At 38.5% G+C, this 15,794-nt stretch overlaps 1 pseudogene; it reads right to left on the reverse strand.

The window, feature by feature from the left end:
* LOC104733826 lies at positions 1,117 to 14,881 on the reverse strand (annotated as a pseudogene).

Here is a 15,794-nt window from a genome sequence, read left to right on the forward strand (position 1 = left end):
CCTTCTTTCTTTTTTGTGCACAAACAAAAAGGGCTCTCATACTACAAATTTCTTAGAAACTGAACCTTTTTTTGTGCACAAATTTAATTAAATCTTTATTTCACATGTTTTCTTAAAGAACCAAAAAAATTGGACCCTAGTTTCTGTATATACGTAATACGTTTTGCACAATGTTAAAAAAATTGTTAGACGGTATCTAGGCGGTCAATACGGGCTAGTGCATAGGTGGATAAATCAGAGTCTAGCTGTAATCAAAATATAATCCAAATAATTTGACCGCTTACGCCAATTTTCCCCGAAACAAACTGCCTAAACCAGTATATCGATTACACCATCTCTAATGATGATTACAAGAGGTTCTAAATCAATTTTTATAAACTAAAAAATATGAAAATTAAATTAAAATGCCAAACACAAAAATAGAGTTGGTTCTAAATGTAGAGGTTTTGGAATCAACTCTAAGGTTTTGGAACCATATTGTAGTTTTATATTTTTTAATTATAAAAATAAATAGAACCTCGAAATTTGGAACTATGGTTGGAGATGTCTTAAACGGAAATCGCAAAGCTTGGGCTTTTACAAGCGCCTAGGTGCAGGCATATCTTAGGACATAAGCAACATAGGCATTTTTCATGGGTTCAAATCAATTTTAAAAGAATCAATTCAAAAAGGGTACATGTCGTTATCAACCTGTCATGATTCTATTGCACATTCACCCATTTCATGAGTCATGACGCCTATAATCGTAACAAACATTTGCTTCTGCAAACACCAGCAGGCCCAACCGCTTACACATTGTTAATACCAGTAAATCTACACATCTTTTAAGCCAGTCGAACTCAAGTGATTCTTATAATATTAACAATCTTTTCATGTGAAACTCCCTGATTAAGAAGAAAAAACAACGTACTTGAGTCTGCATATGTTGGGTGAAAAAAGATCGAAAACATATCAGAAAATGAGTTTGAAACGAAAGAGTAGCCCAGGCCATTAGGTTTGTTATAGCTCTATACCATCATCATCAACTAATTTATCTATTTGGTACAAAAGTTATAACACCACAACGGAATTCATGTATAAGAAGTAGTAGTAGCTTTGGTTTCCCTTTTTTAGTTTTCAATCCTTTTTACCTTTGTTCTCTTCATCACCTTTCAAAAATTTCATGAACCAATACGCAGATGATTTTGGGTGCCGGGTTAAACCGTTCTTGTTGTCTACATGTACCAAACCGAATCTCTTGGTGTACCCTTGCACCCACTCAAAGTTGTCCAGCAACGACCATGCAAAGTATCCCTTTATGTCCACTCCATCACTGTTTCAGTTCTCGCCATTTACAAAACGCTTACACTTGTTGTAAAACCCGATCAAACTTGACCAATACGAACACGAATCGAACGCACAACGTGAGAATTGAACTTGAGAAAACTTAAGAAAGAAAGAGAGAAGAGACGACACACGATTTAACGAGTTCACGTTTCCAAGGTGGAAACGCTACGTCTTGCCGGAGTTAACTTCTCCGGTAATCCACTAGAACGATGATCAATTCCGATTACAAAGCTCTCACCTCTCTCTCTTCTGTAACTGATTACTCTTTCTCTCTAATCTCTTCTTAACAAGATCTAACAACCTTCTAATCGAGATTAAGAGAAGATAAAACGATAGAGTTAAAGAAAGACCGATCTACCCTCAGTTGTTTGTAACAACCTCCATCTGTGCCACTCACACGTGACTCTCCCACGTGTGAGCTTCGAGCTTGCATCGAACCCTCTCATACACCGAGAGTCTTCTCTACACTTAAGCATTTCTCGTTGTTCAATCTGAGTCATAACACTTCAATTCTCCACCTTGACTCTGATTCTACAGCTTAGCTTTAACTCCATCTAGTCTTGGATTACCTTCCTCCGGAACTTGAGTTTCACCACTCCTCAACCTGAGCTTGACCACTCAGCACTCGAGCTCAACCGCTCCTTCCTAAGTTCAACCACTCAATACTTCGAGCACAACCGCTCCACCCTGAGTTCAACCACTCATACACCCAAAAACTTTGATACTTAGAAACTTGTAACCCGGAGCATCTCCAATGCTCCATCCAACTTATCCACCGGAAGTACTTTAGTAAAGATGTCAGCTGGATTACATTCACTAGCAATTTTAATCACCCTTACCTTGCCTTCAACAATGATATCTCTGATAAAATGCAACCGGATATCTATATGCTTGGTCCTCTCATGATGAACAGAGTTCTTTGCCAATGAGATAACACTTTGAGAATCAGAGTGTACCTCAACAAAATTCTGAGAGAATCCAAGTTCAGCTGCTAACCCTTTGAGCCAAAGAGCTTCTTTCACTACTTCTGTTAGGGCCATATACTCAGCCTCTGTTGACGAGAGAGACACCACCTCCTGCAGTCTCGACTTCCAACTGATGGTGTTCCCTCCTACTGTAAAAACATAACCACTGGTAGACCTCCTGGTACCACTATCACCAGCATGATCCGAGTCACAATATCCTCGCAACACGAAATCATCTTGCTTCCTAAAACACAAACTCCTTTTCTCCGATCCTCTTATGTACCTCAAGACCCACTTGGCCGCCTCCCAGTGACTCTTAAGAGGTTTTCCCATGTACCTACTAATAACTCCAACAGGATACGCCAGGTCCGGCCGAGTGCCTATCATTGCATACATAATACTACCCACAGCATTAGCATAAGGAATCACCTTCATCCTACCAGATTGTTCTTCATATTCCTCATCCGTAGCTGCTCTCAATTTGAAATGAGCTCCCATTGGTGTAGCTACCGATTTAGCTTGATCCATATGAAAAGTGTTCAACACTTTTTTCACATAACCTTCCTGAGACAAAACCAATGTCCCTGCTACTCGATTTCGTATAATCTCCATACCCAAAATTTTCTTAGCATCTCCCAAGTCTTTCATCTCAAACTCCTGACTCAGCAACTTCTTTAACTCTTGGACATGGAACTTACTCACTGATGCAATCAACATATCATCTACATATAATAGCAGATATATGTACAGTCCATTTTTCAACCTTCTCCAATAAACACAGCTATCATAGGCGCTTCTACTATAACCTATCCCCTTCATGAACTCATCAAATCTCAAATTCCACTGCCTAGGAGACTGCTTAAGACCATACAAAGATCTTCTGAGAAAACATACCCGATTAGGATGGCTTTCGTCTTCAAAACCCTCCGGTTGAGCCATCACAATATCTTCCTCCAGAAAACCATGTAAAAACGCCGTCTTTACGTCCATCTGTTGAAGCTCCATGTCAAACTGCACCACCATCGATAGCAAATACTGAATTGACACATGTTTTACCACCGGTCCAAAAATCTCAGAGTAATCTACTCCTTCTTTCTGGGTATAACCCTTCGCAACCAAACGAGCTTTGAACCTTGGAGCTTCAACACCAGGAATACCAGGTTTTCGAGTGTAAACCCATCTACAACCAACCACTTTGGCATTCTCCGGCTTATCTCCAAGATCCCAAGTATGGTTCTTCTTCATAGAAGCCATTTCCTCCTTCATAGCCTCATTCCACTTCTCCCAGTCAGGATCTAACAATGCTTCCTTATAGGATCCTGGCTCAGATTTTCCTCCATCTTCAGTGTAGTAGGCGAAACCCACCATATTGGACTCATTATACCTTTTGTTAGCCTTGATCGCTCTTTTACCTCTATCCCTGACTAGCTGATAGTCACTTAAGTCCTCCTCACCCTTAGATTCCACAGTTTCTTCTTCAACTACAGACTCTTGTTGATTCTGTGACGACTCACCTCTGACTAGAATCTTGTCCGCAAGAATATCAGTTTCCTGTAACACTCCACCTTGATCAAGCGAGTCTGAAATCAGCTCTTGATTCTGTAGCTCCGAGTTGAGAACATCAAACTGCGAGCCATCCTTAGCCTCTTTGTACATAACTTCTTCCCTGAAAATAATATTTCGACTTATGACACATCTTCCTTCTTCTGGAACCCATATCTTGTACCCTTTAACACCTTCAGGATAACTGGTAAAATAACCCTTCTTCGCTCTAGGATTCAGCTTGCCTTGGTCCGCATGAACATAGACTAAACAACCAAATTTTCTGAGCGAACTCAAGTCTGGCAACCTTGATGTCCACCTTTCTTCTGGGAGATCACATTCAATAGCTGTAGAAGGTGACCTATTAATCAGATATACTGCAGTAGAAGCTGCTTCTGCCCAGAATTTCTTCTCCATGCCACTCTTGCTAAGCATACTCCTCACCTTGTCCATTATAGTACGATTCATCCTTTCTGCGATTCCATTTTGTTGAGGAGTATAAGCATAAGTCATGTGTCTTACAATACCCTCATCTTTACAAAACTTATCAAAATACTGATTACGGTATTCTAAACCATTGTCAGTTCTCAACTTCTTAACCTTCTTCTCAGGTTGAGTCTCCACCATCTTCTTTCAATCCACAAATTTCTCAAAAGCTTCATCTTTCCTTTTCAGAAAATAAATCCACGTCTTTCTCGAGAAGTCATCAATAAACGATATGAAATACTGACAATTCCCTAATGATACTGGATTGTGCGGAGACCCCCATAAGTCTGAATGAACATACCCTAATCTCTCTTTCGTAACATGCTGAGCAGGTGAGAAACTTACCCTGTGGTTCTTCCCAAACACACAGTTTTCACAAAACTTCAACTCTCTAATGATGTCTCTTTTCAGACATCCTTTCTTCACTAGAACCTCGAGTCCACTCTGACTCATGTGACCGAGACGACTGTGCCATAAATCTGTCTTGTCTTTTGATAACTCCGAATAATAAGACTCAGCAATCTCCGTTTCTCCTTGCAGAAAATAAAGCGTATCCCTCTTTTGACCTTTCAGAATAGTCGAACACCCTTTGATCACCTTTAGAATACCATCTTTCGATTTGAACCAACATCCCTTGTCCTCCAAGTTTCCCAGAGATATCAGATTCCTGGACATAGATGGCATATACCTGACATCTTTTAAAACCACAAACGCACCACTTGAATCTTGAATCTTCACACTATCAATTCCTTTAACCTGTGACAAATAATCATTTCCCATCTTCACATATCCAGACTGCACCTCTTTAAAATCATAAATCCAGTCTCGCCTAGGAGACATATGAAACGAACAGCCTGTGTCCAGAACCCATTCATCAGCTTTGCACCCGGATGTCACCAGACTCTCATCTACCACCATTAGAACCATAGCAGAATCAGCTTCACCTTTAGACTTTGCTAAACCAGCTTCTCCCTTTTCAGAACCTTGAGTCTTTCCTTTATTCTTTTCAATCCACTTGAAACATTGCTTCTTGAAATGGCCTTCTTTACCGCAGATCCAACACACTCTCTTGTCATCCTTTGACTTAGACTGAGACCTACCTCTACCTTTGTTACTCTGACCATTATATTTCTCCTCAGACCTTCCTCTTGCAAAATGTCCTTCCGAAACTGACTTGTTGTTTTGAGCCACCTCCCTTTCTTTATCTCGTGCAGCTACCATCACATCGTCCAGTCTCAACTTTTCTCTACCAGTACTGTAGTTCAACGTCTCAACTAGACTATTAAACCTAGTAGGTAGAGAACTCAGCAAGATTATCGCCTGTACCTCGTCCAAAACTTCGATCTGTAAATGATTGAGATCTGCAACTATCTTCAAGAAGTCGTCAATATTATCATCGATCTTCTTGTTTTCTTGCATCTTAAACGTGTAGAAATTTAACTGTGAATACACGCGATACGGAAGAGAAGTCGGCATGAACATCTTATCCAAGGTTGACCATGCTTCTGCTGCGGTTTCACAAAGCTCAATGTTCCTCAAAACCTTATCTGCAACATTCAAGAAGATAACGTTCTTCGCTCTATCACACCGCTCTAGTCTCGCTGCATCATCCGACTCACGTTTCTTTTTCTTTTCCGGATCTCGTTCTTCTTCCTCCGTGAGAGGCGGAGATGAAACCTTCTCAATCGACACGTCCTCCAACCCGATCACACTCAGATGAGCTCGGATCCTTGTCTTCCACAATGAGAAATCCCCCGAACCATCAAACACTGCAATCGGAACCCCAGACATCTCCGATTCAATTAAACCTAGCCAAAACCGTGGCTCTAATACCAATTGTTGTAAAACCCGATCAAACTTGACCAATACGAACACGAATCGAACGCACAACGTTAGAATTGAACTTGAGAAAACTTAAGAAAGAAAGAGAGAAGCGAGACGACACACGATTTAACGAGTTCACGTTTCCAAGGTGGAAACGCTACGTCTCGCCGGAGTTAACTTCTCCGGTAATCCACTAGAACGATGATCAATTTCGATTACAAAGCTCTCACCTCTCTCTCTTCTGTAACTGATTACTCTTTCTCTCTAATCTCTTCTTAACAAGATCTAACAACCTTCTAATCGAGATTAAGAGAAGATAAAACGATAGAGTTAAAGAAAGACGGATCTACCTTCAGTTGTTTGTAACAACCTCCATCCAAGCCATTCACACGTGACTCTCCCACGTGTGAGCTTCGAGCTTGCATCGAACCCTCTCATACACCGAGAGTCTTCTCTACACTTAAGCATTTCTCGTTGTTGAATCTGAGTCATATCACTTCAACACTGTTATTACCTCAATGTATAATGTGAATTACTTGACATTTTTCTACAAATTGCCTATATCTCTGTTTCCTACGTATTTTTTGCTAGTAAACATATGAAAGAAGGGAAAAATATTCACTCACTTGATAGCCTGAGAGACATTGGCAAGGTAACTCTTAAAATAGGCAACTCAAAGCTTATCGTCGAGCATATCATGATTAGAGGCAGATCTGTCATCTTCATCATCCATACCTGTTGTGTTTTACCAAGAGATCTAAACCTCAGGATGTATAAAATAGAAGTTCGATATGACCATAAATATTACTTGTTTAAATGCCAATAAAATTGTTCTGGTCCTCTTAACAAACTATGCACTGTACCATATTAAACTGAACAACAGAAATATAAAGATAGGATATCATTCTCAGTAATATATATTGGAGGTTGGCTGTATTTTTTACTGATGCAATTCAAAGTCTTTCGGATTCCCAAGGCACAACATAAAGCCAATCGGAAGCAGCCTGTAATTGGAACACAGTGTTAAGTTGATTACTAGCTCATGCATACCTGTCTTTATTACATGTGCATAAGAGTTAATAGAGTCATTAGATTTAGCGGAGACTATAACAAGAGTTCTTACCCTTTCACCTATTGGCTCTCCGTTTTCCCATTCAACTGCGCACAGAAAAAAGGGAGAATGATTATTAGGAAGTAACTAGGTTAATATTCGCGCTATGCAGCAGGTTGTTTTTTCAAGATAACTATAACTTATTTACTATGAAATTGTCGTCTCAGTTGAATTATGTTAACTTGTTTAAGCTTTGGTTTACTTTTTGGGATAGCTTACTAAAAATAAATTCATTTTTATGATACACTCTAGATAACAATATTCTTTTTAATATGCCTTCGTATACCACCATATTTCAAAAGACTGGTGATATAATACATATATACATGGTATATCCGTATATTTATATTGAATATTTATACATGGTATACCCGTATATTTATATTGAACTAGGATTTAACCCGCGGTACACTGCGGGATAATATTTTTAATCAATATTTTTAACTTTAAAAATTTAAAATTTATATTGTATTTATTTGTTATTTATTATTGTTTTATTAATTTTGAAAATATAAAATTTTATAGGTATTTGATATAAGTATTCAAAGTATATGATTTTGTAGTGTTTTCAAGGTTTTAACCCGTGTGGTTTATGTATAGTTTAGTAATACATTTATCTTCTGGTACACATTTAAAAGTGTTAAAAAAAAACAATTCCACTTAACTCCCTATATGGATTAATGCCAACCCGTCTCACCAAAATCAAAATATGCGTAAAAAAAATAATCAAAATAAGTTTTTTTTTATCAAGTTTAATTATGTTAATTGTTTTATCAAATTAGCATATTTTTATAGTTTATAATTTTCTCATGTCAATATATATAGTTTATGATAATTAATAGAATTTTAACTTTTTTGGTACTTCCTCAAAAGTAAAAAATAAACCAAATTTTATGGGTGGTTTTCAACATATTTAATGTGACATTTTATAATTGAATTTTTGGTTTAGGAAATTTATTAATGTTAATATAATTATGGAGATTGTAAACTTTTGTTATGGAAAATCTGTTGTATATCATTTAATTTTGAGAGATTCTAGCATCCATAAAAATAGTTTTGGAGATTAAAACTTTAATGGGTAGAGTTGTTTTTGGAAAAATCGGAATGTAGAGATGTTGTTAAGATTTTATGGCAATAAATGTAACAAATGTTGGTCAATTTGAGAAAGTTTAGTATTTGAGTTTCTCTGCAATGTTATTTATGGAATTGTTTTAGGGGTTAGTGTTGTAAAAAAAAAATTAAATAAGTAAAATTTAAAGGACATAAACCAAAATATAATTCAAAAATGTTAATATAGATATTTGTATCTCGAGAGTCTTTTAGTACATAGGACACCTTTATGATGCAATGACACAAGTGAATCTTTAGACCATCTCCATTGATAACTTTCTTACCAAGTTGCTAAATGAAATTTTAACTACAAAAAGTACAATTTCTTAAGCTAAGAACTTTTTAAACATTAAGGAAAATATATGCCTCCATTGATAAAGTTATAAAGAAGTTTCTTAACAATCCTTTTTGAAAAAAAAAACAAGAAAACTTGTTTTACACACCACGACACACAAACTCAAATTAAATAAACTATTAAACTTAATGGTAATGCTCTCAGCGTGCTGAGTAGAAGAACACCCAGAAACCTTTCTCGTTCACACCTTGAAGCCCTTGAAGCACAAGATCAGTAACTACGGCTCTGTAGTGACCAAGAACAACAAGAGAGTACATACCAGTTACGTTCAGCATCTGAACTTTCACTTTCGTCAAGTACGAACCAGCTTGAGCCAAGAGGAGGGCAACACCTTGATAACAAAGACATGTCCACAAAACGCAAGAAACTCACATAATAGAGAGAAAGCAATCAGACCATACTATAACACAAGCAAAAAAAACAGAGAGACAACCATTGATCACAGACCATAACACCAATTCACCAAGAAAACAAAAACACAAACATTGATAACTGATCATAGACCATAACCATCAATCTCATAAACATTAGACCAAAACAAAAACACTGATAATTGATCACAGACCATAACGCAAACCCATAACAGCTTTTATAAGAGCATAACACAAACTTGATCATTGATAACAGAAGATAACACAAACTGATTCAAGCTTTAGAAGAACATAAACACAAATACTGATCAAGAACATAAACACAAACATTGATCAAGAACATAAACACAAACATTGATCAAGAACAGAAACACAATATCTCTATTTCAATATCTCTACCATCTGTTGCAAGTTTTCCAATTAATCTCACAATAAAAACAGAGAAAAAAGGATCAAAATCAAACTAATTTTACTAATACCAATTCCCAAATCATAAAACCCTAAATTTGCTCAACATCAAATCCTAAGTCAAAAGACATCAATATAACCCTAAATCAACACGATCTTCACTTCAAACTTCATAGAGATGCGTACCATGGGAACAAAATTAGAGCATCCTTGAACCAAACACATAGATTAGATATTGAGATCGGTAAATATATCTGAAAGGATTGTTTGTTTTAATATTTTTAATTCAAATATCAAAACAATTAAGGGTGCAAATGGTTGCAGGGTTGAAGAGATTGAACAGGTTGAAAAAAATTATTCAACCAATTTTCACCATTTGCATTGTAAAGGTTGAAGAGGTTGGAAAAAACTATTCAGCCCGTTCAACCCAAAAAGTTGAAAAAATAAACTAATCCTATAGCAAAAATCTTCAACTTGTTCAACCACTATTTTGGAGATGAATGAGTTTGAATATTATTCAACACAATTTTGTTCAACCCATTTTTTTTATTTTGTGCATCCATTTGCAGCCTAAGTAATAATTTTGATCGATATGCTTTCAGTTTCAGAAATCAGGACAATCGTGCAAGTTGCAACTTCTTAATATGAAAACATAATAAATCCATGAACAATTGAATCACACCAAATTAAGTTTAATTGATGTAACCGAATCGGTTTGCTTCAAACTAAACCGAAATTGTAGTAATTTCTTCTTTTTTTGTTTGTCTTTGTTTGTCTCGTGGTTTGAGAAGAACAACAAATCAAGTAAATTATGTGAGGTAGCAAAAAAAAAAGCTGATCTGTATTATTTGTTATAATTTTATTGGCTAATGATTTCAACTGATGTGTCAATACTATGTTGAAAGTTGAGGCTGAGGTATCAAACCCTGGAGAGAAACGCATACTACTTTTATTTTATTGATTAAGAAGATGCTAGTAGTAAAGTAATATCGGTGTTTGTCTTTGTTACCAGCCCTCTCCATTTCTTATGCGTTGTAAAAGTCACTTTCAGCTGCTATGTTTGAGACGTGAGAAATCAACCTCGAGGTGTAGTGGTTTAGGCCAAGAAAGTCTCATGAGTTCTAAAGCATTAACTCCTTTTCTTCTGGAGTAAATCTAGGAAGATTGTCTCCAAGTTTCTGGCGCATACTTGCAGGATAGTCTCCAAAAAACAAAGGATCCAAGAACCTGCAAAGGATTTTAATTTGTTATTTAAGGAATGATTTATACTTGGAAGTGTGTAACTAATTTGACGCAGAGATAGCAATCCCAATTTTTTGGGTTTGATATCATCACTTTTCTCAAACACACAAACGACATATATGCAACCTTAACATATGAATATCCTATCATACCGGGTTTCTCAACTAATTACCAAGAGAAAACTGTACACAAAGATTCAACGACTATTTAAGAATTTACACTTTTACAGCACCCTTGGAAACAGCAGAATAAATGGATTACATAATCTCTACTACCTACCATTACGAAATATAAAATCAATGGAGCAACTCCCATAAATATAACCTACTAAACTAGAGGGCAGAAATCTGTATACTACAAAATTTGAAAGAGCTATAGGTGCAGCTATGGGCATATTAAGCTGTAGAGATGCCTCAACACATCAGCAATACAATTCCATCCCAAATCTTAACGATTAAGAAAACATTCAAAGCATATCCTACTTACCATCCAAGTTGAAAGTCAATTCGCCTACCCGCAATAACCTTGTCCTCTGGTTTCTCTGAGTTTGGCTCAGCCCACTCACAATCAACTGACAAACCGATTTATCCACCTTGGCTTTCCTAGATTAATATATATAAACCCAAAAGCACACTGATAAATAACGAAAACGAAACCCTTGATGCATTTTCCCATCACCATGGTTCATGTAAATAAAACAAAATTACTGAATTACAACAAATAATTTAGGAGTTGAATGCTTTAGCCAAGGTGGTTTAGTGTAGTGGTTTAGGCCAAGAAAGTCTCATGAGTTCTACGAAAAGTGTTGCATTCCTAATTTTAGAGATTGTAGAGGAAGGCTTCATAGAATAAAATTGAAAGAATGAAAGATACTAGCTTTAACAACCCGCTCCCGGCGATCTCGCGGTACGAGCAGTGGTATGTACCATGGTACGTATGCAGTATGTATTACATGCGCAGTACGTGTCATGGTACGTGTCACGCTATGGGTCGTGGTACGCCCGATAGGGGACGATCTGTACGTCCGATAGGGACGATCGGTACGTCCGACAAGGACGATCGGTTCGTCCGGCAAGGACGATTGGTCGGACAGTAAAGGTTGAAGTACTGGAGAGCCGGTACGGACGGTTCGACCCCAAGTGTCGGTGATTGGGAATATTGCTCGAGAGACTAAGTGTATATGATCAGTGATACGATGGTCCATGGGCTGACGAGAACTGGCTCGAGTGGCAACCGACAAAAAAGGAAAGTATCGCGCACTATCAATAAATGGAAATTATAGAGTAAGTGACGCAGAAAAGGAAATAGTCCCGTGGACGAGTTAATAGGCCATACTACACGGGCCAGAACCTTGCGAAGGTTTAGACCGTCCTAGAGAAAAGGAAGATCTCGAAAGATAAGGAAAACTTCCAGTAAGGCTTATCGTTAAAAGAAAGGATAGGGCGGTTTACTCGACCCTATATAAAGGATCCTTGAGAGATTAGAAGGGGATCATCGGCCATTAGCACCGCATAAAAGAGATTAAGGTTCCCTAGGGTTTATCACGCATGGATACACGCCTATGTGCGCCGCGAAGGGATTCATGTGGAAAGAATAGGAATCCATCCCGAGTTATCGAAGGATTCCAAGAGAGTTATCGAAGGATTCCAATTAGAGTTATCGAAGGGGTCCGAGAGAGTGATCGATGGGAAAGAGAAATCGAGTGACCGATCGAGAAGGAGGTCGATCGTAGATTTGATCGACTAATTGATCGGAAGGAGGTCGATCGTGGTCGATGGAGATCAACCGAGAACCGATAAAGGAGATCGGACGGGATATGTAGTCATGAGGTACGTGGATGGTACCGCAGTCCACGACGCACGATAGCGATACTCTACGGAGACGATAGCGGTACGGTACCAGAGTCGATAGCGGTACGCTACAGAGACGATGGCGTTACGGTATCAGAGTCGATAGCGGTATGCTACAGAGATGATAGCGGCATGGTACCAAAGTCGAAAGCGGTAAGCTACAGAGACGATAGCGGTACGGTGCCAGGGTCGATAGTGGTACGCTAGCGATAGCGAAAGCGGTACGGTACCGAGGACAAATGCGGTACATTGGCGATACGATAGCGGTACGACTGCGATAGCGATCGCAGTACAGAGACGACTCGTATGCGGTACGAAGATGGTACGTACAGTGGTGCGAGAGTTGGTACGACAGTCCACGATGGACAGTACGGGAGTAATGTTGTACCATGCACGATGGGTGGTGCGGATAATGATCGAGAACGGACGGCAAGGTCTTGGAGTACACCGGGACTTGGCACAATGGATTGACAGAGCAGTCTTTCTGCGGCTGGACGGAATAAATTATTCCAGCCCATCTTTTATTGGCTCTTGGTCACTTTGGGGATGGTTGGTTATGTGACTAAGGAACAATAATAGGTGGTTCAATACGGTGAGTATTGACGGACACGATCATGGATGAGTGGTAGCTGGATCTAATGGGCTGCAGTACGGTTAGAGGATGCGTGCGATCCAGAGGCTACAAACTGATAAGGTACATGTTAAGGTAAGATGTGTACTTAATAGTGTGGGTATATGATTGATGGGTCAAAATTGTGATAAGCTACGGTTTAGCTGTCGCATAATGTTAAGTGAATAAGACAAAAATCGATAGGCCATGAATTATGTAGCGGACATGTACAGCTATGTATGAAATTTTAGGGTCGGGGTCTTACACTAGCCCTCTGAGGGATTATACACAATACTCCTAAAAGTAATTGTAATTATGCTTTCGAAGATGTTACACATATATTGAAATAGTCCATTACAGTTTACTGCTTACACAATTTTTCTATTTGTCCACCCTCCGATTGCTTCCCGGAGATGTGATGGGAAATCCCAATGGTATAGAGTTACAAACGGCTGAATACCTGCAATAGTAGAATCATCTCATGAAAGTATCATTAACAGGAAGATGAAAGCTCATTTCAGTTTAGAGTAAATACCCTTTTCAAGAAGTCCATTGATAAGATTGTTGTAGAAAGCAATGCCTTCTTTATTAACTTTAGTTCCCAAGCCATCTAGAACAGAAGACAATACGCCCTCCTGTCAAACGTTTAGATTTTTCAGGAAGTCCAACAACGAGAATTTCCCTCATGATCATATACAATAATGATAACAATAATCTTCCCCATGCAAAGAAATATGTACTTGACATTGTCAACAACTACAACATGTGCTACACTGTGATTGGGGAACATAAAGAAATCACCATCAGAGTTGAACATACCAGGGAAAATGCGAGACTAGGATATGGAAAATCTGTAAGCACTGAATCCTAATTGTCCTATAAGTTCAATGTCTTCCTGCAAAATTATTAGAATAATAAACAATCTTATAAGCAAACAAGCAGACCATAGGAAGATCCATATACCAATAGTTTACTCTTAAGCTTTTCTTAACCTTGTATCGGTGGTAATGATCCACAACAACATCACCATTACTTGCATCCAGAATCTTCCCTAAAGAAGAGGAAACAAACAGTGTTAATCTACCTAGTTTTCATCATTTGACTTGAGAATAAGCTGAGAAGAAAATCACAAACCTTCTGAGTGAACTTATCCCATATACTTGGCCCTTTCTTACCTTCGTTCCAGCCTCCTTCAATCTACAAAACCACCATCAAATAATACTTAAGCTCAGTCAAAACTAAACTAATTTGATTTGTAACTTATACAACACCACTTATGTAAAGCATACTTCAAAAAGCCTTTCCTACACTAATCTTCATAAATCTGATTCGTACTTTAATTCCGGAATCAACATTTTCCAGAAAATCAAAGTGAATCAAGAAATTGGTACATCGGAAAAGTAGAAGACGAAGTGCGGCTACTAGAAGGAAGAAGATAAGACGCCAGATTTTGGAGGGTGAAAGGGAGAGAGAGAGAAAGAGAGGGACCTGGTAAGCGGAAGTGGCAACACCGAAGGTGAAGGTGGAGAGGAAACTAGAGCGGTCAGTGACCGGAGGGACGGCGAGATGAATCAAGTTAAGATTCTGCGCCATTTTTATCGATTGAAATCGACAGGTGTGTGTGTGTTACTCACCCAACGCAAGATCCAAAAGATGCGGAGACAAATTATCAAACGTTTTATTTTAGGTTTATTCTCTATCTGATATCCATTAATATATTAATATGATATTTATTGTAATTACATATTTATGTTAAAAGGACAAATCCAAATGTATTTTTTTTTTAACTTCTAAAATATGGTTTAATGAGTATAATACTTGAAAGTGTCTATTGAAATTCTATTGATGTCCAAATCGGTCACAATTAGAATATTTTAGTTCGGTGAAAAGGAGGTCGAAGTTCTCTTTTATTGATCGATGCCGGGGCACAAAAGGACGGATTACAACGTAATTTAGACGAGTTAAAAATAACGGACGAGAGACAATAGACGAGCTGTGAGCTCGTCGATCCTAACTTTGGACGAGAGAGAGCTAGTACTTGCTGTCCGTATTCTTTTCTTTTTTGTGCAAAAAACCTCTTGTCTCGAACGCCGTACGCCCGTATTTATAGGGAACTGTGTCGGTTCGTTCTCCGAAAGGACCAAAATACCTCTCCTGTCATGGAGGTTTATTTGGGCCTTTCCTGGGCCGGGCCTTTTGTTGGGGTGAGGATCCACCCTTAAAAGTATTCCCCCCTCACCACCAGTTCGTAGTCTTTAGGCGAAGAACTTTGTCCGAAGGACTCGTCTTCTTCCTGGTGGCTCGGCGTGGGATTTTAGCTCGTCTGAACGATTTCGGAATTGGTCTTTCGATCGTTGGGGTGGTAATTCTGTACAGGACTTGAGGAAGTGAACGGGCACGCGTGAGATTCCTCGGTTTTTGATGCTAGTGGTCGAATCATCGTGTGCGGTTCTTGACGTGCGTGAAATCTGGAAGTCGTACCGTCACAAAACGGGTGCTGTAATGATTGCGTCTCGAGAATCCTCTGCCTCTTCCTATAAATACTTCCTCTCTTCTTCATTTTTTCATCCAGTCTACGAGTCATCCTCTGCTCT

Source organism: Camelina sativa, chromosome 12 (genome assembly GCF_000633955.1).
Source record: "Camelina sativa cultivar DH55 chromosome 12, Cs, whole genome shotgun sequence".
In the NCBI taxonomy this organism is placed as follows: domain Eukaryota; kingdom Viridiplantae; phylum Streptophyta; class Magnoliopsida; order Brassicales; family Brassicaceae; genus Camelina; species Camelina sativa.